This window comes from Alosa pseudoharengus, unplaced genomic scaffold (assembly GCF_046254945.1).
Source record: "Alosa pseudoharengus isolate Yale_2024_CS ecotype anadromous, Long Island Sound unplaced genomic scaffold, YU_APseudo_1.1 YU_APseudo_1.1_scf_6, whole genome shotgun sequence".
Lineage (NCBI taxonomy): Eukaryota > Metazoa > Chordata > Actinopteri > Clupeiformes > Clupeidae > Alosa > Alosa pseudoharengus.
This window is the reverse complement of record NW_027468848.1, coordinates 15,270,127-15,294,393: the sequence shown is the minus strand read 5'-3', so window position 1 is coordinate 15,294,393 and position 24,267 is coordinate 15,270,127.

The following is a 24,267-nucleotide window of genomic DNA, read 5'->3' as shown; positions in this document are numbered from 1 at the left end:
CGGCCGCGTTCGGCTCGTTCTCCATTTCATTCTCATCCCACTCTGAAGGCTCGGGAGGTACGTTCTCATCCCCGCTGTCTGATTGTCATGGCAGCACTTAAATAAAGCGTGGTGATTGGCCGTGCAGTTAAAATGCGCGCCGACAGTCGTGTTCCTCTCTCAAGACATTTGCTTTGCCATTTTCGGAGAGATTTCTGTTTCCCTGGGAGCGCCGCACTAAACGTTGGGCTTGAATGTTAAATGCCAGTTTCCTCCTCAAGGGAGGGTGCTTAGCGTTTAATAGGCATTCTGTTGTTGAATTTCAAATGGATAGAGAACCTTTTACTTGTCTGATGAATCTGGGAGGAAGAGAGAGCAATTGGGGAGGGAGCGTGAGAGCTAGTGACAAAAAAAAAGTTCTAATAAAGATTCACTGATGGCAACTAATGGGCTCGGAAAGAGTGTGTGTGTGTGTGAGAGTGTCTGTATGTGTGTGTTAGTCTGAGATACCTTACATGGTGTCTGGACACACTGTAGCACAATGAGCTGAAGGACAAATGGAGGAAGGGCTGCTCACTTCCATCCAAACCAAGCCAGTCACAGGAATGATCAAGTCTGCAGGAATTGCAGATTGGTGTTTAGGCATCTGAATGTGTTTATATGTGTGTGTGTGTGTGTGTGTGGGTATGCGCATGCCATTCTCTGGTATAACCCGTTGCGAACATCTGTGTGTACTCAGGACATCTCACTCATCTGTAATTGTGTTATTGGGGGATGTGTGTTATTTTGGTGCAGAGTACAGTATAATGCAACAATGACAATCCCTTCCACATCTGAATTTAGGATGCAGGCCAAGAATGAATGATGGCAACCCTTAGGCCAAACTCACACAATAGGCTTGGCTCGGCCCTTTGCTATAGTGAGCGGAGAGTAGCTAAAATGATACGACAATACAGAATAAATATGTGAATGAAGGGCATTCAGTGAGAGGGACACCGGGTCAAGGTGCAGCATTCCATCTCTGTAGCACACTTGTGTCCAGACCTGTTAGACGAAAGGAAACGGCAAACCAAAGATTCTAGAACAGAGCTCCGCTCTAGAATCTTTGCTGCAAACTCTTCCCTTTATTTACAGTAAATTCAAAAAACAACAGAAATTCCACAGCAGCTTTTAGTTACTCATGCAGAGAGAGACGTGCAAACATCGGGGGACACACACAGCACAAGCTGTGGAGGATGAGGAAGGGTGAGGAAGGGCACGTTCTTTACCAATCTTCTCTTTTGCCTGAAACACTGTATCAAATGTGTTTCAGCTCTCCCACACTGTCCTCATAAACTCATCCCTATTGATTGGCATCTGTCTAGTCTAAGATTGGCTTTTAATGAAAATCAAAAAGGTTAAGTTTGGGACACACTGTGAAAGGCCTCAGCTGTTATGACTGTATCTTTCCCTGTTTCTGAATCAAAGTCAAGAAAAAAACTGCACGTAGTACAGTGCATTTCTGTTAGAACCAGTCAAAGTGACCTCCATCTAAAGCCTCAAAAGGCCATCAACATGAATTCAACTGTTTGACATCCAGTCCCAGGTAGATTTCTCTGAGTCATGTTTTCTGATGGATGTAAACGCCTGTCCTCCGTGGCCATGATGTCATTTCCTCTGAGAGGCGCTGTGATGGGTGACGTTTGAGGCCGGCAGCCTGTCGGAGGCCGAGGCTGGACGAGAGCCCCAGGCGGGACTCGGTGAGAAACAGGCATATTCTGGGAGATTCTCCAGGGGGAGCTGACAAATCAGATCAATTTGTTCCTGTCATAAGCATAATGCAAGAAGACTAATGGCCAGCTTTAAGTGGCGGCCCAGAAAGTGACACGGGCATCACATTTGTATGGCTCTATAATTCATTAAAAGTAAATCCTCAGGCGCCCATTACACTTCCTCGATAACCATTAAGGAATTCGGGGAGCAGAAAGTGCTTTGAATGTATATTGTGACCAGAAGGCCACACCAGCGACTCTGATAGCAAAATTGGCAGAGTGTGGTGTGGGACATGCCAAGTAAACAGGCCTGATAGCGGGATGCTAACCGAAACAACGTACGCAGACAGTTCCAGCCAGAAATGCATCTGCCTGAAGTAAACATTGCTTTGCTGTCATCAGATTTTCCTCCAGAGAGGATAGAGATTTATTACATGTTGTAGCTAATGTTTCTCCATGTAAGGAAAGTTCAGAAAGTTGCAGCAGTGGTAATTAAGATGAACAGAAGAACCTTCTAGAGGAACTTATCAGTCTGACATCTTTCCATAGTAATTAAACCTTTCAGCCTTGCATCGAGTATTTATCCTTTCAGGGATGAAGGATTGCTTAGCTCTGAATGAGGCGTGATGTATTACTTTGGACAAGAGACACTGTTAATAAATAACTGTCATTTCAAGAGAGCGGCGATACATTAAGCAATCGTCTAATGATATCACAGGAATTCAGGCCACTTAACTTTTCAGTTTCAAACTGATTTGCCATGAGTGGTTTCAGGGCAATGGAGGTGGGGGATAGTGCGGCAATTGGGGTGCATTTGAGAAGAAAAAAAGTAAAAAGACTTAATGAATCTGGGAACTGTTCAAAACTTTTCTAACTGGAAGTTCAACTTTGACTAAAAGCTTCAAGGAATGCTTTCTAGCTTAAGGTCAGGTCATCATACACCCAATACCAAACGGAGCCAGCAGGCTATACACCATTCGCATTCTGATAGAGAGATGCCCCTTCTGTCTGGCTCCCTATCTGGCTCCTTTCCCTCCCTATCTCCATCTCTCTCCATCTCTCTCCATCTCTCCTGGGAGCTTATTTGGGGAGATGGGGAGTTCGCTGTCTAAAAGCCTGGCATTTGTGGTAAAGAGGGAGTCTGGAGAGTGGAGATGAATTGGCTTAGATGGTTCTTGATGTACAGTCAGGTGGGAAGACTTCTGCCAGTGGAAGAGAATGGCTGGTGGTAACTCTGTAAGATGGTGACCCTTTGACACATTTAGTAATAAACACATACTACCAACTTTAAATCACAGAGAGCAACGTTATGTGGCAGGACAATGAACAATTTAGTTTTATGTAATATTGACTATTTGCAATGACATTATATTAATTATAATTATATTAACATATCCATTACATATTGTACATGCCATTCAACACAACAATTCAATAAAAAGATATTGTTAAAACACACATAAAAACAGTACCCCTGTGCTAAATTTTGTTGGGCACAAATACAACAGCAGACCATGGCACAGTCACTAGTTTCCCATGCAGCTTAAAGGAACGTGAGTATATTTCACCACCGAGGCAAAGTGGCTTTAAATAACAGATGAGCATAATAAACTTCAGACAGTCTATTACATAAATCAAACCAGAGTCAGCCACAAACTTCACAGGCAGAATTTCTATTAAAGACACATTTGCAGGGAACAAAGCATGACATCTGAAACAACTCAACAAAGTGTCATGTGAAGTTAATGACAATACAAAATAATTCATTTTGCAAATACTCTTACATTAAGCTAGGGGTTTGAATGTCAGTCGTTATTTATAGTCCCTGTCCATGGCATCAGCTGTTTTCCCCTTTGCTTTCAGAAGCGCAGGGCCCGATCCCCGCTACATCTCTCAGCAGCAGCAGCAGCAGCCTGCCTGTCATTTGGGCCTCTTGTAATGTGAGCAATTAATAGGCCCCCCAAACAGAGGCTAACTGTTGAGCTCCCTGTGGGCCAGAGATCCATATGCAGGGGTGAGCTCTCTGTTCTTCCCCCAGCGCCACACTCACTTACGCTCATGATTACTGCAGAGCACAACCTCTATTGATTGTGTGGCACACGATTCCCCTGGCCTGAAACAGATACAAAGCTGTTATCAGAGGTGCCCTCTGTTATAAGGCCCCTTTTTTTCAATACATAAAGATTGCGTTCATAGAGTGTACAGCCATCCTCCATTTTTCCTGTTCTTCCATATGTTGTAGAATGCCGTTTTTAGGAGGTTGTGTAATGCATCAGATTTGGGTGTTAAAAGTGATGAACAGTGTGACAAATAGGATAAGGTTGACAAGAAATGACATGCAGGATGAGACAAAGTTATGTTAGCTTATTTTTCATTTTCAGTTTAGGTATCTCAGATCTAGCAAAGGAATATGCATAGTGTGGATTCCTGACAGTAACTGGGCAGATTGATCAGATAGCATGCTATCTAGTGCTATGCTAATTAGCATTAGGTTGCACTTAGAGGTGACCTAGCGACATAGGAGGCCTTCTTGCCTGGTCATGTGGTTGAGCTTAAAACTAGGAGGTTTGATTATACATGAGAGGCCAGTAAAAGAGTGGATAAAGTTATGCTAATGAGTATTAGCTGCTGTTTAAGGTCATCCCGGACACAAACTGGGATGACTTTCAGAATGTTCATCCTTTAATGTTAGACTGGTCCATGTTGCTAGCCAGAAAAACGCTGTCAACCTTTCCGTGTTGGCACTACAGTAATTAGCGTTAGCGGCAGAGTAAGGTGACACAGGAGGACGCAGGCAGGGATGGCTTCAGGAAGTGTGGAGGCTAATGAAGAGTGAAGGAGGAGCGGGCTGATGAGGAAGTTCCTGTGGAGCTCAGTGGTGCTCACTGGAGCGTCTTCTGGCTAATGCTCTGAGACGGCGCGGCTCCCTCTCGCATGCACACACACCTTCCACACTCTGGCTCAGGCTCAAGGCGGACCCTCACAGAGACCAAAGACCCCCAGCTCAACACACAAGGTCAAACCTGGGGATCCTTATCCTCTCTCTCTCTCTCTCTCTCAGTCTCTCTCCACATGGTTCACTCGCTCTCTGTCCCTGGTTTTCTTGTGAATTTCTTTAGACCTTCATCCCTGTTCCACTCCTTTTAATTTCCTTCTTCTCACAAAATGCTGAATATTTGCTTCCTCAAACTAATCCATACACCCAGTCTTTCAGATCTGTGTCATCTACCCTTACCCCATGTTTGTTCCTCCACTAAAACCACAATAATAATCCAAATGTGCTATATTACGTAGACTGACTGAATACAATGTACATGTCTTTACTACCATCTGGTTGAATATTACAGTATATACTATTTCGTTCTTCAACCCTGGATTGCACAGTTATTAGGTTAACCTGTCTATTGTCTCGCCACATGTCCACTGTTTTGCAGCAGGTCCACTGTTTTGCAGCAGGTCCACTGTTTTGTCGCATGTCCTCTGTTGTTCCGCATGTCCACTGTTGTTCCGCATGTCCTCTGTTTTGCCGCATGTCCACTGTTGTTCCGCATGTCCTCTGTTTTGCCGCATGTCCGCTGTTTTGCCGCATGTCCTCTGTTGTTCCGCACGTCCGCTGTTTTGCCGCATGTCCGCTGTTTTGCCGCATGTCCGCTGTTTTGCCATGTAATGTGTTGTTGTTGTTGTTGTTGTTGTTGCCGCATGTCCCCTTCCCCTCACTCCTCTCCTCTCCTTGGCGTCTGCCCCTCTGCTGGCCCACTGGAACACGCTCACATATAAAAATGCAAAACAATGCAAAACTGCATTGATCACCAGTCACCGTTCTGCTAGATCAAATTTATACACATGTGTATGTATGCGCTGCACACACACACACACAGACACACACACACAAAGAGAGAGAGAGAGAGACACTGCTGTCTATCCCCTTGTGTAAAAGCATGACAAATGCACACACTACTCCAGTGAGCCATACACATGCGCGCATACACACACACACACACACACACACACACACACACACACACACACACACACACACAAAATAACAGAGATTCTCTCTCTCTCTCTTACTCTCTAGAGTCAGTGGAACGGGCCAGTGGCCAGCTGCCTGTGTGTGAGCTGTTTGAGGGAGCTGTGGACCCTGTCTGTTACCAGGCAGATCCAGGCAGCTCCAAACCACCAGCACTCCTGGAAACTGGGGCAAACTAGCAACCCCACCAGAGAGGGTCAGCTAGAGCAAGGCATTTCCCAATCTATTTGGGAAATGTACACATAGCCCTTGTCAGTGAACCCTATGTGAAAAGTCTTTCAGACGTATGCAACATAATCAAATACCTCTTTTGGTTTCATCAATGTCCTCTATAAAAGAACAGAAAGACTCTTATGGACCCTCTGGGTGGAGAATCCTTTTGGCTGTTAACAGCCTAGACCAGTTCTGCACTCAACCTTATGGAAGTCCCCTGTTGATTGCCTTGGCAAGGGACTCAGAACATGCTAAATTTGGATTTTGGAACAAGTGAGGGCATTTAAGTGCTGCACAATGTTTCCATAAATGGGAACACTTTAGTGATTTATTTGGTTTTGTTAAAGATAGTAATATTGTTGGATTTTGATTGCTTGTATTGTAGTCAGCCAATCATAACTACCATCCATTTTCAATTAAAGGTGACCACGGCTTTAATTGTAAAATATAACTGCTCTGACTGTTAGTAACTCTAAAAGCTGAGGATGAGAGGGTCATTTTTTAATGGAGCAAAGAGTCCTCCAACAGAAGAGAATCAAGATCAAAATGGCTTCCACTCAACCAATCTACTCCTGTCCAATTCAGACTAATGCTGCTTTTAGCGTTCATCCCCTCCATGCTGGGTCACTCTTCTCCCCTCTCTTTCTGGTGCCCTCATATCTCTCTCTCTCTCTCTCTCTCTCTCTCTCTCTCTCTCTCTCTCTCTCCTCCGTGACATGCCTGACTCTTCACCAGATTAAGACTGTGCCTCTGGCTCCTCAATTTCATTACCTAGCTCTCCGGTCGGGCCTCAGACGCCATGGTGATCAACTCGTATTGGCCAATCACTGAAGGAGGCCCTTCAAACCCAGACGAGTGACAGTAGCCTATACAGTGCAGTGATTGCGATGTAATGGCAGAGAGAGAGTTGGATGGTGAGTGCCCTTATGTGCTATGAGTGGAAACGCAGCTCTTGTTCATCGGCCAGTGAATCTGTAAAATCCTGCTCGGGTAGTTGATGAAGTGCATTTCATGTAAAAAAAAAGTTATGAAACATTTCTCACTTGACCTGGTCAAAGAGAGTGCTTGTATTATTGAACAGAATGTGAAGTGTGTGTGACGGTGTTGCAATTTGTGGTGCTTACCAGTGTGGATGTCTGTGTGTGGGTGTTTTTATATGTGTTGTTGTGAGAGTGTGTGTGTGTGTGTGTGCGATATGGAAGGCGATGCTGTTATTCATTTATGCACCAGCCTCTTTTGTCACACATTTAATGCATTTTATAAAACAGTCCAATTAGTGAGAAATCAATGCTTATCTTATGTGTTTTTGTTTGTTTATCTGTTTACCGCTTTGATTTTTGAAGTGGTGTACTTCACTGACATTTACATACAGTATAAAGTAAAAGGAAAAGATAGACAGTTATAGATAAATGCTGCATAGATATATGATATGTTGATAACCTGTCTGAGGTGTCAGTTAGTCTTAGCAACACCTCATCATTATACTTATACTTATATTATTAAATTATACTTATATACTTATATATATATATATATATACTATACTCATCATTATTGTGGACTGATTTAACAGTGGGACAGCTCCAGTTCTACTGGGTTAGTCCCTCCATCACTCTAGGAAGCCTTCAATACCCCCCCCCCCCCCCCCCCAGTGACAGTGCTGCTCTATCTATCTCTACAGCTAATGGGTATCTAACATGACCGAACATAATTCACCTCCCATGAGCCCGCTGCAGGATTCTAAGATGTAAGCAGAACTTCTCGTCTTCATCTCCTTGTTGTAAATTAAATACTGTGTGTGTGTGTGTGTGTGTGAGTGTGTGTGTGTTTCAGTGGAGCTGCCTAATCCTCATTCAGTACCTGGTGTGTTTTACTAAGGGGCTGGATTAATTGCTGGGTCTGATCTAAAATTAACTTTTAATATTTCCGCAGGGCAAACAGTAATTCCAGCAGGATTAGAGCTGGGCAGCAGAGAGGTCATACTGAGGAAAGTCCCCTCTCAGCAAAGCTCATTAAAAACCCCAGTGCGGGGAGTGGAGCGACACAGTCCTCAGAATGAAGCCTTGTTTCCCAGTCTTCTTATTTAGCTGTTATTTATCCAGGTGACTTGCATTACGATAACAATCTTCCTCTCTGGGGGAAGAACAGCAGAGGTAGGTACGAGCATTCACAATGTAAGAACTACTCAGATAAACACACACGTGCACACACACACACACACACACACACACACACACACACACACACGTGCACACACACACACACACACACACACACAAACACACAAATAAGCTAGAATGCCAACACACAGCTGAGGACAACAAGGCTTTTTGCCCAGGCAAAATTTAAACATGTTTGGCTACTGTCTAAAAGCATGTCATCTACAAACAACAAGTAACAAGAGCTGACACACAGAAAACCTCAGCTCCATGACACGTGCCAATTAAATTATGGGACTGGAAGGAGGCGAGGGTCAGATAAGAATGTGCCCAAGGCAACACTCAGCATGTGAGATGTAGATAAAGACACAACTGATACAAAAAGTGAAAAGTGGAGTTAGAATGCATGGCTGTGGGAACCGTAGAGAAGACTCCACACCTTACTAGCTGCATCTCCACAATCCACCGCAACACCTAGCAGTGAGCAACAGGAATGGAGATAATGACTGCTCAGAGAGGGCTGAAATGGGGCAGTTTAACTGTAATACACACCAGAATGTTTAATATTTAACCAGTAGAAGCATTTGTTGCTAGCAGAAGTGTTGTAAAACCAATAATTAACTCTAGGCCCTTGATAATATTACATCTATGGGCATCTATGGGCTCTGCACTCCATAAGGCTTGTACCAAGAGCATCTGTAGTACCAGTATTACCCCACCTCCTCTTCTTTGTTTACGCTCACAGGGAGACCTGCTTGATTATATTACTGTACGTTGACCATGAAGGAATAATAATTCATGAAAGGCTTTTGTTTCTGACACGATGATCTGTTAGTGGACATCATGTCCGATAGGGAATATTTCCCTCAGGCTGGCCTGATGACCCTTCACCGTTTCGTGATATGACATGTATTGTTAGTGTTCCCGCGGAGACCTGATCACCCTTGACAACTCTTGGCTCCCTGATGGTGCTGTTACTGACATGTTTTAAGAACCACTGTCTCTGCCGTGCCTGTTACTGTTAATCAGCGCGCCGCTGCCTCCTGACTGCACGATGAGTGATGGTGGGTGCTGGTGGTTGTTGAGGCAGTTATGCTACAACAAGGCCCGTACTCCGCGCTCAAGTGAAACTGGGCCTGTCCCTCTGCAGTGTAACGTGTCGTGGGGTGGGGAGGGGAGGGGACTGGGTGAGGGGGCCAGCGAATCCAGCCGGCACGTCTCTACACCAGGGCTGCTCCAGAGGTTATTTATTCTCGCTCTAAGAATAAACAGCTCGGGCTGCAGGCATGGGCTTGTCTGCCCACATCATCTACAGAATCTCAGCATGTCAGCCAGACCAGCACTGGCCTGCATGCATTTACGGATACCACGGCAACAACCAGTATTTCCACATAATCATGTTACTGGATTGAGAAAAAACAAAAACAAGAATGCTTGAACTGAATTACATGCCACTTGACAGAGTGGTATGTAGGCTACAGTGATATATCACTTGTAGGTGCCAAGTACACTCAACACATTGCTAAACAGGGAAAATGTGGTTCACAACAGTAATTCTTTATGTTGAAAATATACAATGCAAGAAAGTACATGTATTTATAGGAGATTATATTATTACCCAAAACATAGATCATACTGCGTACTGATATTTGACGGAGTTATAGTCTCTGCCCAATCACAGCCTGTCATCGCTCTGTATTTGATTAGACTGTAAGACATCCAGTGCACTTCACAGGTGGCCTTCATCACTCAGAGTGGCCCATGACTGCTTTATTAGTCCCTCCACACTGAAAAGAAGGACTGAAGACGGACATCTAAAATGAATATTTCTTTTTTGGTCTTTTTTTATCTTCCAACTGGCAGCCGTGGCCTACTGCTTAACTGCCTACTGCCTACTGGGCAGTCGTGGCCTACTAGTTAGCGCTTCAGACTTGTAACCAGATGGTTGCAGGTTCGAACCCCGACCAGTAGGCATGGCTGAAGTGCCCTTGAGCAAGAGTTCTCACTGGGCCTGAAAATTATAACCTGACCCGGCCCGGCCCGTGGCTTTTTAAGCCCGGAACCGATGTAACCCGACACATCAACATGAATTATCTGCCCGAACCCGGCCCACGGCCCGACCTAAAACATACGTTTTGACTGTTAAACCCTGACTTTATTTAGGGGAAGATTCAATACATTAGCGTGACAATTTACTTAAAACGGTGATTTTCTCATCTTCTGGCGTATGGTGACGGAAGAACCATGCCAACTTTAGATGCGGTTATCTTAGCGATGCTTTTTGCAACACCCTCGATATAGGCTACATGTTGTTGGAAAGCTTAGTTTATGGCCGTTCATGTGAGCACAATAACTTAATTTTGTAAATTTTACCAAAGCGACTGGTTTCGCCTTGCAGGGTCACATATTTCATCAGCACCTTGCATTTTGAGCATTGCACATAACCTGTAAATCCATTAGAATCCAGCACCACTCCAAACACTTTCCAGACCTCTGATTTTCCCACTCCTGTAGTGACGGTGAATTCACCTGCGGCAAGTTTACTTTTCACCAACTCCATCTTCTTATCCAGGCTAAAGGCGTGCACGCAGCGGCGTCAGGTCTGCCCCTGACCCTCTCCATGATGCACGTTGCACGCAGCAACCAGACTTTCTTTACGGTGAACAGCAGCGATGATTAATAAATGTTTTTTTTTTTCACTGAGCGGAAAAGATTAAGCCCGAGGTCCGACCCGACCCGAGTCATTTCCTTATATTTTCGACCCGAACCCGGCCCGAACCTGCGGGTCCCGTCGGGCAAGGCACCTAACCCCTCACTGCTCCCCGAGTGCCGCTGTTGTTGCAGGCAGCTCACTGCGCCGGGATTAGTGTGTGCTTCACCTCACTGTGTGTTCACTGTGTGCTGAGTGTGTTTCACTAATTCACAGATTGGGATAAATGCAGAGACCAAATTTCCCTCACGGGATCAAAAGAGTATATATACTATACTTATACTTAACTACCTGAATGACTAGGACAGTCAGTTACTCGTTAATGGTGGACAGTTAGGTGTTGCTGTTAGCGGCAGAATCCCACAAACCCAGCAGGAGCTGTAGAGGAGGGGAGAGGAGGAGGAGAAGAAGAGCAGTCTGTAGCTGTGTCTGCAGCTGTAGAGGAGGGGAGAGGAGGAGGAGAAGAAGAGCAGTCTGTAGCTGTAGAGGAGGGGAGAGGAGGAGGAGAAGAAGAGCAGTCTGTAGCTGTAGAGGAGGGGAGAGGAGGAGGAGAAGAAGAGCAGTCTGTAGCTGTAGAGGAGCTGGAGAGGAGGAGGAGAAGAAGAGCAGTCTGTAGCTGTGGAGGAGGGGAGAGGAGGAGGAGAAGAAGAGCAGTCTGTAGCTGTGGAGGAGGGGAGAGGAGGAGGAGAAGAGCAGTCTGTAGCTGTGGAGGAGGGGAGAGGAGGAGGAGAAGAAGAGCAGTCTGTAGCTGTAGATAGGGGAGAGGAGGAGGAGAAGAAGAACAGTCTGTAGCTGTGGAGGAGGGGAGAGGAGGAGGAGAAGAAGAGCAGTCTGTAGCTGTGTCTGCAGCTGTGGAGGAGGGGAGAGGAGGAGGAGAAGAAGAGCAGTCTGTAGCTGTAGAGGAGCTGGAGAGGAGGAGGAGAAGAAGAGCAGTCTGTAGCTGTAGAGGAGCTGGAGAGGAGGAGGAGAAGAAGAGCAGTCTGTAGCTGTAGAGGAGGGGAGAGGAGGAGGAGAAGAAGAGCAGTCTGTAGCTGTAGAGGAGGGGAGAGGAGGAGGAGAAGAAGAGCAGTCTGTAGCTGTGGAGGAGGGGAGAGGAGGAGGAGAAGAAGAGCAGTCTGTAGCTGTAGAGGAGCTGGAGAGGAGGAGGAGAAGAGCAGTCTGTAGCTGTAGAGGAGGGGAGAGGAGGAGGAGAAGAAGAGCAGTCTGTAGCTGTAGAGGAGGGGAGAGGAGGAGGAGAAGAAGAGCAGTCTGTAGCTGTGGAGGAGGGGAGAGGAGGAGGAGAAGAAGAGCAGTCTGTAGCTGTGGAGGAGGGGAGAGGAGGAGGAGAAGAAGAGCAGTCTGTAGCTGTGGAGGAGGGGAGAGGAGGAGGAGAAGAAGAGCAGTCTGTAGCTGTAGAGGAGGGGAGAGGAGGAGGAGAAGAAGAGCAGTCTGTAGCTGTAGAGGAGGGGAGAGGAGGAGGAGAAGAAGAGCAGTCTGTAGCTGTAGAGGAGGGGAGAGGAGGAGGAGAAGAATAGCAGTCTGTAGCTGTAGAGGAGGGGAGAGGAGGAGGAGAAGAAGAGCAGTCTGTAGCTGTAGAGGAGGGGAGAGGAGGAGGAGAAGAAGAGCAGTCTGTAGCTGTGGAGGAGGGGAGAGGAGGAGGAGAAGAAGAGCAGTCTGTAGCTGTAGAGGAGGGGAGAGGAGGAGGAGAAGAAGAGCAGTCTGTAGCTGTAGAGGAGCTGGAGAGGAGGAGGAGAAGAAGAGCAGTCTGTAGCTGTAGAGGAGGGGAGAGGAGGAGGAGAAGAAGAGCAGTCTGTAGCTGTAGAGGAGCTGGAGAGGAGGAGGAGAAGAAGAGCAGTCTGTAGCTGTAGAGGAGGGGAGAGGAGGAGGAGAAGAAGAGCAGTCTGTAGCTGTAGAGGAGGGGAGAGGAGGAGGAGAAGAAGAGCAGTCTGTAGCTGTGGAGGAGGGGAGAGGAGGAGGAGAAGAAGAGCAGTCTGTAGAGGAGAGGAGAGGAGGAGGAGAAGAAGAGCAGTCTGTAGCTGTAGAGGAGGGGAGAGGAGGAGGAGAAGAAGAGCAGTCTGTAGCTGTGGAGGTGGGGAGAGGAGGAGGAGAAGAAGAGCAGTCTGTAGCTGTGGAGGGGAGAGGAGGAGGAGAAGAAGAGCAGTCTGTAGCTGTAGAGGAGGGGAGAGGAGGAGGAGAAGAAGAGCAGTCTGTAGCTGTGGCCTGGTGCTGACGGGTCTGTCATCGTCCTCCTCTGCCTCAGCGGGTCCCTGTGTGCCGGCGTGGAGGCCACAGCGGTCGCCAGCCTCGCCGAATGGCACCAATTCTCCTCGCTGCAGACTTCAGAGCCCAAGCCATTTCAATCCGCTTCCAATTTTTCCTCTCGGCGTGAAACGCTGCCTGAACAAAGTCTCTCTTCAGGACACACTCTCACACACACACACACTCGCCCCCACGCCCCCTCAACCCAGCATTACCATGCTGTCCATTCCATTCCCATATCCACAGATGCAATCCATGCTGTTGTTGATGATGATGATGATGATGATGATGATGATGATGATGATGACAGCAGTGATGGGGGGGCGATGAAGGAGATGAGGGTTCATGCGGGGCGCCGTGTGTGTGCTGAACAGAGGGAGGCCGCCGAGAGCAGCCGGTGGGGAAAATCACATTACACGTCAAAGATGTGATTGGGCGGCGGTCTTCCTGTTGGCGGCGCCGGGAGCCCCAAGCTGTTTGCGAATTAAGCCCTGAAGGACGCAGCAGCGAGGGCTGCCAGAGGAAAATTGCCTGACAATTGACTGGAGGTCAACCTGTAGCAGCTGGCAAACCATCATCTAGAAAATAGAAGCTTATTTTTTTCCCCTGGAAAAGGCTGTGATTGTCACAAAACCACATCAGAGTCCAGCTCTGCTCGGCGAGTCTTGGACCAGACACATCTGGTCCGGCATCAGGCTGGGCAGGAGAAACCATGGGCCGCCACAGTTCTCTGAGAGCGCCTTGATGTTGGTCTGTGTCTCTCTGTTTAAAGTCAAGGTAACACTTTTCTTTAGATTTGTAACATGTTTGGCCTACATTTCAGTCTATACAGAACCCAAGGCACATTGATGCCTAGTTAGCTATACTGTAACAAATACAATCTGCATTTTCAAAGTTGCCATGTTTGTCCAAGATGGGTTGATAGAATCATAGATGTTGTGTGGTCTTTATAATGATTTCCTGTGTTACAGCAGTTGCTGTACAGACCAACTTTCCAGAGCAGATTGACATGGCTCTTCCTGCAGTGTTTTGAGCATGTTTTTGTTAGGGCAGTGTTATCACTCATGTGATTTGGTGAAAACAGGCAAAAAAAAATGTTGCATGATGGCTGTGCAGATACGAGCCACCAGTCACGTTAAATGACTCGCTGCTCTTGCCCCTATTAGGAGATTATGATCTCATCAGACATAGCCCACGGAAAATATGAAGAGTGTGCAGGCCATGCGGTCGTGGGGCTGCAGGGAGATCTGGAAGAGAGATGTCTGAGCGTGAGTGGCCGGACGGTCCTGAGGGCTGCGGGCAGGCGGTGGCAGATAGCAGCCGTGATAAGGGACAGGCGCAGAGAGCCCGAGCCAACGCCCGCTGACGCTTCCACGTCCAGACGACACAGGAGTTCACAGAGAGGCACCACTAGCTTAAACATCTGGACGTTTGTTTGAAGGCTGGGAAGAGTAAAAGGGTCTTCTCTGCTCTTTCTACTTTAGTGAGACTGTGGGACTAAGAGCATGACAAAATCCAGCCATAAACATATGGGGTTAGGAGTTAAGAGGAAGCACAGTTTAACCCCAGCTCAGTTTAGCCCAGATGCCAGAAATGGTTTCAAAGTATATAAAAGGAGAACACAAACACAGCTTATCTTCTGAAGAAGCTATATGAAGGCTAGGTTTTGGTGGTTGAAGAAAAAACATGTATTTGTCTGTTTATTAAGTGTAACTCATTGAAGTAATTTTTTTTTTTCCTGAGTTGAGGGAGGAAAGGGTTTGCTGGCACTTAGCCATAAAGAAAACATCTGTGCAAGAAGACTGTGAAGGAAGACATGTTGCTGTACATGTTGTGCACAGTAAAACCATGCAGCCACAGCCACAGCCAAAAGTGGCTTTAAATCAGGTGTAAGGAGTGGGAAAGTGGGAAAGACTGATTACCAGTCACAGGGAGGAGCAGATCTAATCGCCTGCACATGATTTCATTTTACCACCTCTATGCACTTCCCCCAGACCTTTCTATGGGCCTGGCAATAAAATGAGGTACACAATAAAACATTTACTCATAAGGGTCATGGCCTCATATATGGTCACAGACCAACCAATTTTGATATGGTGAAGAGTATCATTGAAAGTGCATTTGATGCTCTGTAGCGACATTTTGGGAGGAGTCCTACAGCTTAGCACGTAAGCCCTTTGTAAGATGTTTCATTCCTCCTTGAGGAACCCCCCCTCATGAAACCATGGACATGTTTATTGGGCCAAAAGCCAACAATGTGTTCAGGCAACTGAGCTGATAGCCACTTGGCAGAAGAAAAAACAGACCATCTGCTAAATGTCATGTAGGAAATGATGTGCGTTAGCTTTGGTTTCTGCGGCGCGCCTTGAGACAATTTCCCATCATTATAAGCTCCATTTCAATTGAATTTAATTGTGCACTCATGTAATCACCATACAGCTTCTGCTAATGCTAGTTTAATGTTTGAGCTTTACAGAGTCACTGCATAGCTTCTTGGTGACATCGTCAGAGAAAGAGAGAGAGAGAGAGAGAGAGAGAGAGAGAGAGGCCAAATGGTGTTTGGTGTCTCCCTGGCTAATGATGGACGGTTCAAGTGACTGGACGCCCAGAGGGGCCAGCTCCCTCCCGGGTTCTCCTCTGATCGTGTGGGACTTTTGTAGCGGCAGCTTGCCCTGGCACACACGTGGCCCGTCATTCACCAGCTAGCCTGGCACTTCAGAGCTCTTGTGAAGGGAAAATCACTTAATGGATAGCCCTTCATCGGGCTACTTTAATCTGACAGCGCTTTGTTAGGCTTTGTTCTGTCATGGGCACCGTTATTTTGTGATCCATCATGTCTGCAGTGAGGAGAAAAGAACAGAAACGAGGGGGACAGAGGGGAGGGGAGAGCAGAGGAGAGGAAAGGAGAGGAGAGCAGAGGAGAGCAGAGGAGAGGAAAGGAGAGGAGGGGAGAGGAGAGCAGAGGAGAGGAAAGGAGAGGAGGGGAGAGGAGAGCAGAGGAGAGGAGGGGAGAGGAGAGGAGGGGAGAGGAGAGTAGAGGAGAGCAGAGGAGAGGAAAGGAGAGGAGGGGAGAGGAGAGCAGAGGAGAGGAGGGGAGAGGAGAGGAGGGGAGAGGAGAGTAGAGGAGAGCAGAGGAGAGGAGGGGAGAGGAGAGGAGAGGAGAGCAGAGGAGAGGAGAGGAGAGGAGGGGAGAGGAGAGCAGAGGAGAGGAAAGGAGAGGAGGGGAGAGGAGAGCAGAGGAGAGGAGGGGAGAGGAGAGGAGGGGAGAGGAGAGTAGAGGAGAGCAGAGGAGAGGAGGGGAGAGGAGAGGAGAGGAGAGCAGAGGAGAGGAGAGGAGAGGAGGGGAGAGGAGAGGAGAGCAGAGGAGAGGAAAGGAGAGGAGGGGAGAGGAGAGGAGAGCAGAGGAGAGGAGAGGAGAGGAAAGGAGAGGAAAGGAGAGGAGAGCAGCAAAGAGTAGAGCAAAGGAGAGGAAAGGAGAGGAGGGGAGAGGAGAGGAGAGCAGAGGAGAGGAGAGGAAAGGAGAGGAAAGGAGAGGAGGGGAGAGGAGAGCAGCAAAGAGTAGAGCAAAGGAGAGGAAAGGAGAGGAGGGGAGAGGAGAGCAGCAAAGAGTAGAGCAAAGGAGAGGAGAGGAGAGGAGGGGAGAGGAGGGGAGAGGAGAGGAGAGCAGAGGAGAGGAAAGGAGAGGAGGGGAGAGGAGAGGAGAGCAGAGGAGAGGAGAGGAGAGGAAAGGAGAGGAAAGGAGAGGAGAGCAGCAAAGAGTAGAGCAAAGGAGAGGAAAGGAGAGGAGGGGAGAGGAGAGGAGAGCAGAGGAGAGGAGAGGAAAGGAGAGGAAAGGAGAGGAGGGGAGAGGAGAGCAGCAAAGAGTAGAGCAAAGGAGAGGAAAGGAGAGGAGGGGAGAGGAGAGCAGCAAAGAGTAGAGCAGAGGAGAGGAAAGGAGAGGAGGGGAGAGGAGAGGAGAGCAGCGAAGAGTAGAGCAGAGGAGAGGAAAGGAGAGGAGAGCAGCAAAGAGTAGAGCAGAGGAGAGGAGAGGAAAGGAGAGGAAAGGAGAGGAGGGGAGAGGAGAGCAGCAAAGAGTAGAGCAAAGGAGAGGAAAGGAGAGGAGGGGAGAGGAGAGCAGCAAAGAGTAGAGCAAAGGAGAGGAAAGGAGAGGAGAGCAGCAAAGAGTAGAGCAAAGGAGAGGAAAGGAGAGGAGAGCAGCAAAGAGTAGAGCAGAGGAGAGGAAAGGAGAGGAAAGGAGAGGAAAGGAGAGGAGAGCAGCGAAGAGTAGAGCAGAGGAGAGGAAAGGAGAGGAGGGGAGAGGAGAGCAGCAAAGAGTAGAGCAAAGGAGAGGAAAGGAGAGGAGGGGAGAGGAGAGCAGCAAAGAGTAGAGCAAAGGAGAGGAAAGGAGAGGAGGGGAGAGGAGAGCAGCGAAGAGTAGAGCAAAGGAGAGGAAAGGAGAGGAGAGCAGCAAAGAGTAGAGCAGAGGAGAGGAAAGGAGAGGAAAGGAGAGGAAAGGAGAGGAGAGCAGCGAAGAGTAGAGCAGAGGAGAGGAAAGGAGAGGAGGGGAGAGGAGAGGAGAGCAGCAAAGAGGAGAGCAGAGGAGAGGAGAGGAAAGGAGAGGAGATGAGGGAAAGAGAGTGTTGTTAGAGGATGAAGTAAAGGACTGATTCAAATAATATGTCTCCTTCTGGTGAACCATGGCAATCGTTCCCTGATCAATAGTACTTGCAGGGAAAGAAATATGAAAAGCATTGATCTACTTGCACCTCAACCAGCTGAGGGTTTGGAGAGAGATTAGAAAACGAATGAATCAGGGGATCGGTCTCCTCTCCGAGTGTGTTTAACACAGAGAGACAAACAAGACATAATGAACACACAGCTCCTCTAGTGATACCATCCCAACACAGAGTGGCCTGGGCAGGTGGCGGCCTTCTTGGGCCTCCCGTGATCTTCCTCCTGACCCCTCTTCCTCCTCCTCTTCCTCCTCCTCCTCCTCCTCCTCAGTGGGAGCAGCAGGAGAGTGGAACGCGGCTGAGCAGCCTGACCACCCCGTGAGCCTGCTGGCCGGTGGGCTGTGATGGATGCTGCGTGGAGGGGATTAGCATTGGTCTCATGCGGACGCGAGTGAGCGATCAATCGATGGAGGAGAGCGAGAGGGGAAACCAAGCTCGGCTATTTAAGCTCACAGAGGTCCCAGATCAGAGGGCGGACGTCTGCAGGGACCACTGCTGTGGGAGAGCGGCAGGCAGCGTTCTAAGCCGCCCTCGCCCACGCACACATGACCAGAGGACCAACCCATATGTGGGGCTTGATGTTCACAAAGCAGCTTTAATGATGAGGAAATATGGTGCCCACAAAGGTGTCAGTTCCATTCATTTTGCCTTTTAAAAATCACCACAGACAAATGAGCACGTGTGACATTATCTATTGTTCATCTGATCCCTGACAGCCCGAGTGAGGTATGGAGAGAGCCAGCCATAGAGAAAATGTGGAGGAAGAAATTGTGTGAAATTAATGACATTCAGAGGGTACTGGGTACTTGGCTATGACAAAATCTCCATTCTGCTGTGTGACCATGGGACAGGCTTTTTTCACAGATGGACTCGACATGCTCATGCTGCTAACAAAACGAAGATAGAGAGAGACGGAGTGTCCTGCACACGTCAACTAATAGCAGGAGCAGCAGCTCCTCACGTTCACTAGCAGTATTCCAGGCACCAGCAGCGCGCTCTTCCCAGGCTTGACCTGGTCAGCTGAATACTGCCTCTTTTGATTTTACGAGTCCAGAAACTGTGGCTGCGAAACTAAATTAGCTTCGACTGGTCAGGTGGAAAACTCGTTTCTCTGGGCCCCTCATCTTCTGCACCGGTGTGCTTCTAATTCCGTGTGATGGGGCCTAAATGACGTGCGAGCCCTCTGTTGATTGGCTCCGGTGCGGTGGACTTCCTCGGCGAGATGGGCTGTTGCCTGTGTGCCGCTCCCCGGTGTATCTTTCATACTGATGTTGAAAAGGGCGGATCAATGAAACTAATCAATGGAAACAATGTTGTATTTATTTGAGTGCTGTCTATAGATTGTGCAACACAAGGTCTCGGTGGTGGGGGCCATGGGGCCAGAGAGTGCAGCCCTGGTGTGCTGCGTCCACCTCCCATCTACGCAGAACACACCCAGCACGCACGGCACTTGGACACAGTATCAGTTACTGCAGCTGTGAGGATGCTTTATGACCTGTCATGATGAAACAGAATGGAAATGTGGAAGAATTTGAAATATTCCGCCATTGTGCAATTCCCCATAAGTGCTCTAGCACAGGCTGTCCATGTTTGCATACTGTTTGGCAATCATGTAGAGTAGGTCCATTTGCATTATGTCCAAACAGTCTACAAAAATATAACAGACTCTGGGGGGAAAAAAAACATGTATGCAACACCTGCATCAGCTGTAATATGTCCACCCGTGAGAGTCCAGCCAAAAACACTCATCTTGAAAGACAACCAAAGACACCGCCAAAAGATATGAAAAAGCTCATCCTGGAAAGGTGCGCAGAGCAGACCAGAGCAGATCCTCTTCCTTAATGAAAACAATATGCCGACATCAGTCAACGCTGCGGGAAGAAGAGAACCTTCTTCCAGTAACAAATGACTCTGGCTCCTCGGCGTGGATGCTTCAGGTCGCCGGCTTGTGTTATTTCACCATCGTCCATCCCCTCCCCCTGCCCTTATGAATGTGACCCTGGGTGGTGTCCCTCACTTGATCCTCATCACTGACATTGCTTTAAATGCACGCCAGCAAGAGAGCAAACAAGGCAAGAGGAGCAGCTAAAAGCTCTTGCTCATTAAACAGACACACAGAGACACACAAAGACATGAGAGCAGCGGCCAAGTGTTTGTTGAGGAATATTGAGTGGTCCCTTGTTCCACTGCACACCACAGAAGTCAATTTCCTGAGTGTGTGAGTGTGTAGGAGGAGGGTATGGAGTGTTTTTCATGGAAGCAGCCTGACACGGAGTGATCTGTGAGAATGAGAACTCTTTGAGGTCAAAGACAAAGCAACGAGTCGTGCTAAGTCTCCGACGGGCTCCTCGCCATAATGCTAACTTCATGTTTTGGGGTTTGCCCCGACTCCTAAAAATTGGATTGTACCACGCCAACAATATCTGTTCCACATGCAGACCGGCTTTGCACTCAACAGCTAGACATTTGCTGCGTGTTTATGAAATCAATGCGCTTTGTGTGGTGGGGCACCATTTCTGAAAGGCAACATCTGATTCTCTTAAAAATGATAACTGATGTTCTCTAACTGCTCTCTGTAGAACCCAGTTGTGGTTTCTCCCTTATTACGAACTTAGGCAAAAAAGGACTAGATATCACACAGAACATTAAAAATCACTTTCTGAGAGAGAAAAAGCTGCATGGTTCGCTGCTTTCACTCGACATTGGTGTGTAATGGAGAGAGGAGAGAGGAGAAGAGAAGAGAGAGGAGAAGAGAGGAGCGGAGCCGATGGACTGCGGCCACCTCTGCCTGGGAGGCTGCTCTGACAGGGGGGAGAGGGAGAGAGAGAGAGAGAGCCCAGTGGAGGTAGTGATGGATGACTTGGACCAGCAGCCCAGCGTACTGACGGCTCACCGCACCATTCCGCACACAGCACTACTGCTGGAGTTGGGTAGCCCCTGGAAGGCAAAAACTGATCCAGAGCTTCTGAGCCCTAATCCTCCCCCTCTCTTTCTCTCTCACACCTCAATCGTCACCCTAGTCTTGCCCATGGAACTGGATAGAGGAGGCTGAAGCAAATCAATTCATTCAGTGTGTGTGCATGTGTGTTTCCTAAATCTCTCTCAATATCCTGGCAAAACAAAAGTAAACTCAGTCCAAGGTAGATGACACACCAAAACCACAGTATATAGACATTGACTTACAGGATGCATGAACACATCAACCATCACACCTGACAAATGGACATTTCAGCATGTATGGAAGTACACACACACACACACACACACATCATTATGCGCACACACACACACACACACACACACTGGTTAAAGCCCACATGTTCAGGTGCTGAATGACGTCTCAAATGAGGAATGTCCAAAGGCCCCACGGTCCAGCACAAGCAGGTCAGCACCTGTTCCATCTGACCTTCACAGGCCCTCCATACTGCTACTCCAATCAACACGAGGCAAATGCCAGCATTTTCCTTTGTCATTATAGCATTAGGCGGATCAAACGGCCACACAGAGTAATTCATGCAATCAAAACACAACGCCACAAAAGATTCCATCCACAAGAAAGAACAATATTCACACAGAAGGTGTGGACGGATGGTTCCTTCTCCGAGGCCTCAAATGGAATATCGAATTCGCTGGCAAACAGGAGACCCTATGCATATGGAAATTGGACTTCTAACCTCTATATTTCAGAGCGATCGTGGCGGAGATGTCTTTTCCTGCCCCTCTGTCTTCTCTCCCGTGCCGCTCAAGGAGAAATTTCAATATCAAATAAAAGGAGGGGAGACGGATCTGCTGCAATTATGCATTCATTTAGAATACTGGAGGGTGCTCGGGTGTAAAATTTCCCATTCACACGGAAGCTATGATTTCAATCTTTTTTGGGCCATACCGGCACAGCGGTGTGTTAAAAAATTACACCCTTAAATTGCACACAATGTGATATTACACAGTGCATTTCTGCACATGGGCTATTGTTAACCAGGTTTCATTAATGGAGGAGAAGTCCTTGACAAGACACTATTAGGGGGAGAGGCTTGTTGGAACATGGGGCGTTTTGACAGAGTTCTCCTGGTGAATACTCTGGGTTTAGATGTGTGACTGACGCCTTCTGGGCTGTCTATGTCTGAATGTGTAACGTCTGTGTGTGCGTGTGTGTGTGTGTGTGTGTGTGATTCCTTCCTTCGTATGAAAACGGGTCCTCACCAAAAGAGTGGGTCTCCTATAAACTGTGACCTTTTCTTGTCAAAAAACAAAGATTTGCGCAATTAACTGCTTTTAAATGTCAGCTCCGACCTCATCTGCATATCGGAATCAGACTTTGCATAAAAATGAGAATGTTTTAGAGTGTTACCGTTTTCCACTAATGGTTTTCTATTTCTTAGTGGTGAGATGAGGGGAAAAAATCATCTAGCAAATGTCAACATGTTTGCATGTATTTCCTCTTCCTTCGGTTATCAATTAACCTTTACAGCTGGAAGGCCTTACCTCAGTTGGCTTCATTCATGCAATAATAGACTCCATGGAGATGGTGACATCACTCACAAATTAACTGTCACTAGGAAACATATTATTAGGGAGCAGCTCTGAGCCAATGGCGTTGTAGCTCATTACCCCATGGTCCATGTCCTGGAGCAACTCAAGAAGGTCTGAAACATCAAAGATGTGTGAGATTAATGATGTCAACCACACACATTTTTTGGCCTCCACTTTAAACACCACACATAAAGAGTCATCCAGGAGCTAAGCTAACAGCGTAATACAACGCTAAACCACTCATGGCATGTGCAGGACCTCCAATGCACACCTCGCTCCCCACAAAGTCCTGGCTGTCGATCCACCCACTAAAGCCCTGAACATGGACCTTCCGCCCACAGCCCAACGAGAGTGTGTCAGCGCTGGGTATCATTTCACTGTCAGCACGTTTACCATCGACACACACACACACACACACACACACACACACATGAAATACGCAGCCGTGTCTGTTCCGGCTGGACACTGGAAGAAGTGTGGGGAGAGGGAGGCGGTGAGTAACAGAAGCCTGCGTCCGCCTCCATCTGGCACTGCTGCTGCTGCTGCTGCTCTTTGGCGGGCAGAGCCGTCCGCGTCGCGCCGGAGCCAGTGGCTGACAGTGATTGACACGATTTCCAAGCTGGACGAGGTTTCATCTGGGGGGTTGGAGGCGCGCAGGAGGGAGGAGGCAGATGGGGTTCCAGAGTAGAGCGGGCGGGTGGAGAGTGTGTGGATATAAGTGTGTGTGTGTGTGTGTGTGTGTGGCAGGGGAGTGTGAATAAATAGACTCCAAGCAGGGGAAAGAGGGAGAGGGAGGACTAAGTGAAGGAAGACGGCCCAGAGCCGAGTCGCGGAGCTCCTCCGAGAGCAGCTCTCATTACTCTGACTTGGACACTCACCTGACGCTACTCAGCCCCTGCAGCCAAACTTCCAAAAGCAGAACAATAGACCAATTTCACAGTGTCCAGGTGTCCGGCCTCATTGATGTTAATGATGCCTTAATTGGCAGGGTAAAACGTCTTCCTGTTTCTGTCTTTCCTGTGGACTTTTCTTTTGCTGTCTATGGGACAGTGCTCTTCCACAGGAAGTTGATTTACACAGCGGCCACATCTTGTGAAATGGGCTAATACTGTGAATATCATGCTGAAATTCCCAGATAGCAAGAGGCTGGTGGACCACTGTCAGCCCACTGGGGGCCGATTTGGTGGTCCGCTGGTGTTTTGCTCGTAGGTTTCCCGGTGGTACACTGGCTAGTTTCTGACAAGCGCGCCACCATTTTGCCAATTCTGATGCAAACACTTTTTGATTTATTCAGTTATACTTCTTCCTTCAGCGGCGGCAAGCCACTGGTGGTCCGATAACTGCAAATCTGATTTTGCAATCTGGGTTACAACTGCACTGCGAACCTCTGGCTCTAACCACCTGGCCCATGAATGTGATATGGGCTTTTTTACAGAACAATTTACTGTAGATTTTCACAGCTGTAATCAAAGCTACAGTATCTCTCACTTTGACTCACAAATATCTCTCTACATCCCTCAAAACACACCAATAAACCTCTCTCTCTCTCTCTCTCTCAGAGCTGCCTGTCCCAGGGTCACATGACTATGAGACTGATGTGTGTTTTACAGCAGCAGGTGACAGATAGCCCTCCCCTCCCCTCCCCTCCCCTTCCATCCCAAATGCCCTCGCTGAGACCAACTTAATTGCCCTTGCATCGCAATACAACAATTTCCCGTCCGGCCGAGTGCGGGCCAGTGGCTAAGCGATAAGCATATTAAAACATAATGAATACATGAATATTTACAAGGTTAATTAGTCCTTTATTGCTGCCTAGCGCTGGGCTGAGCTGCGCTCGACAGGGCTGTACATCATCCAGCATCAAGCAGCTGCTGCCCAACCTTGATGAATATTGCAAAGGCTGGGAGGGGTGCTGAAGCTCAATAAAATAAACCTAAATCAACAT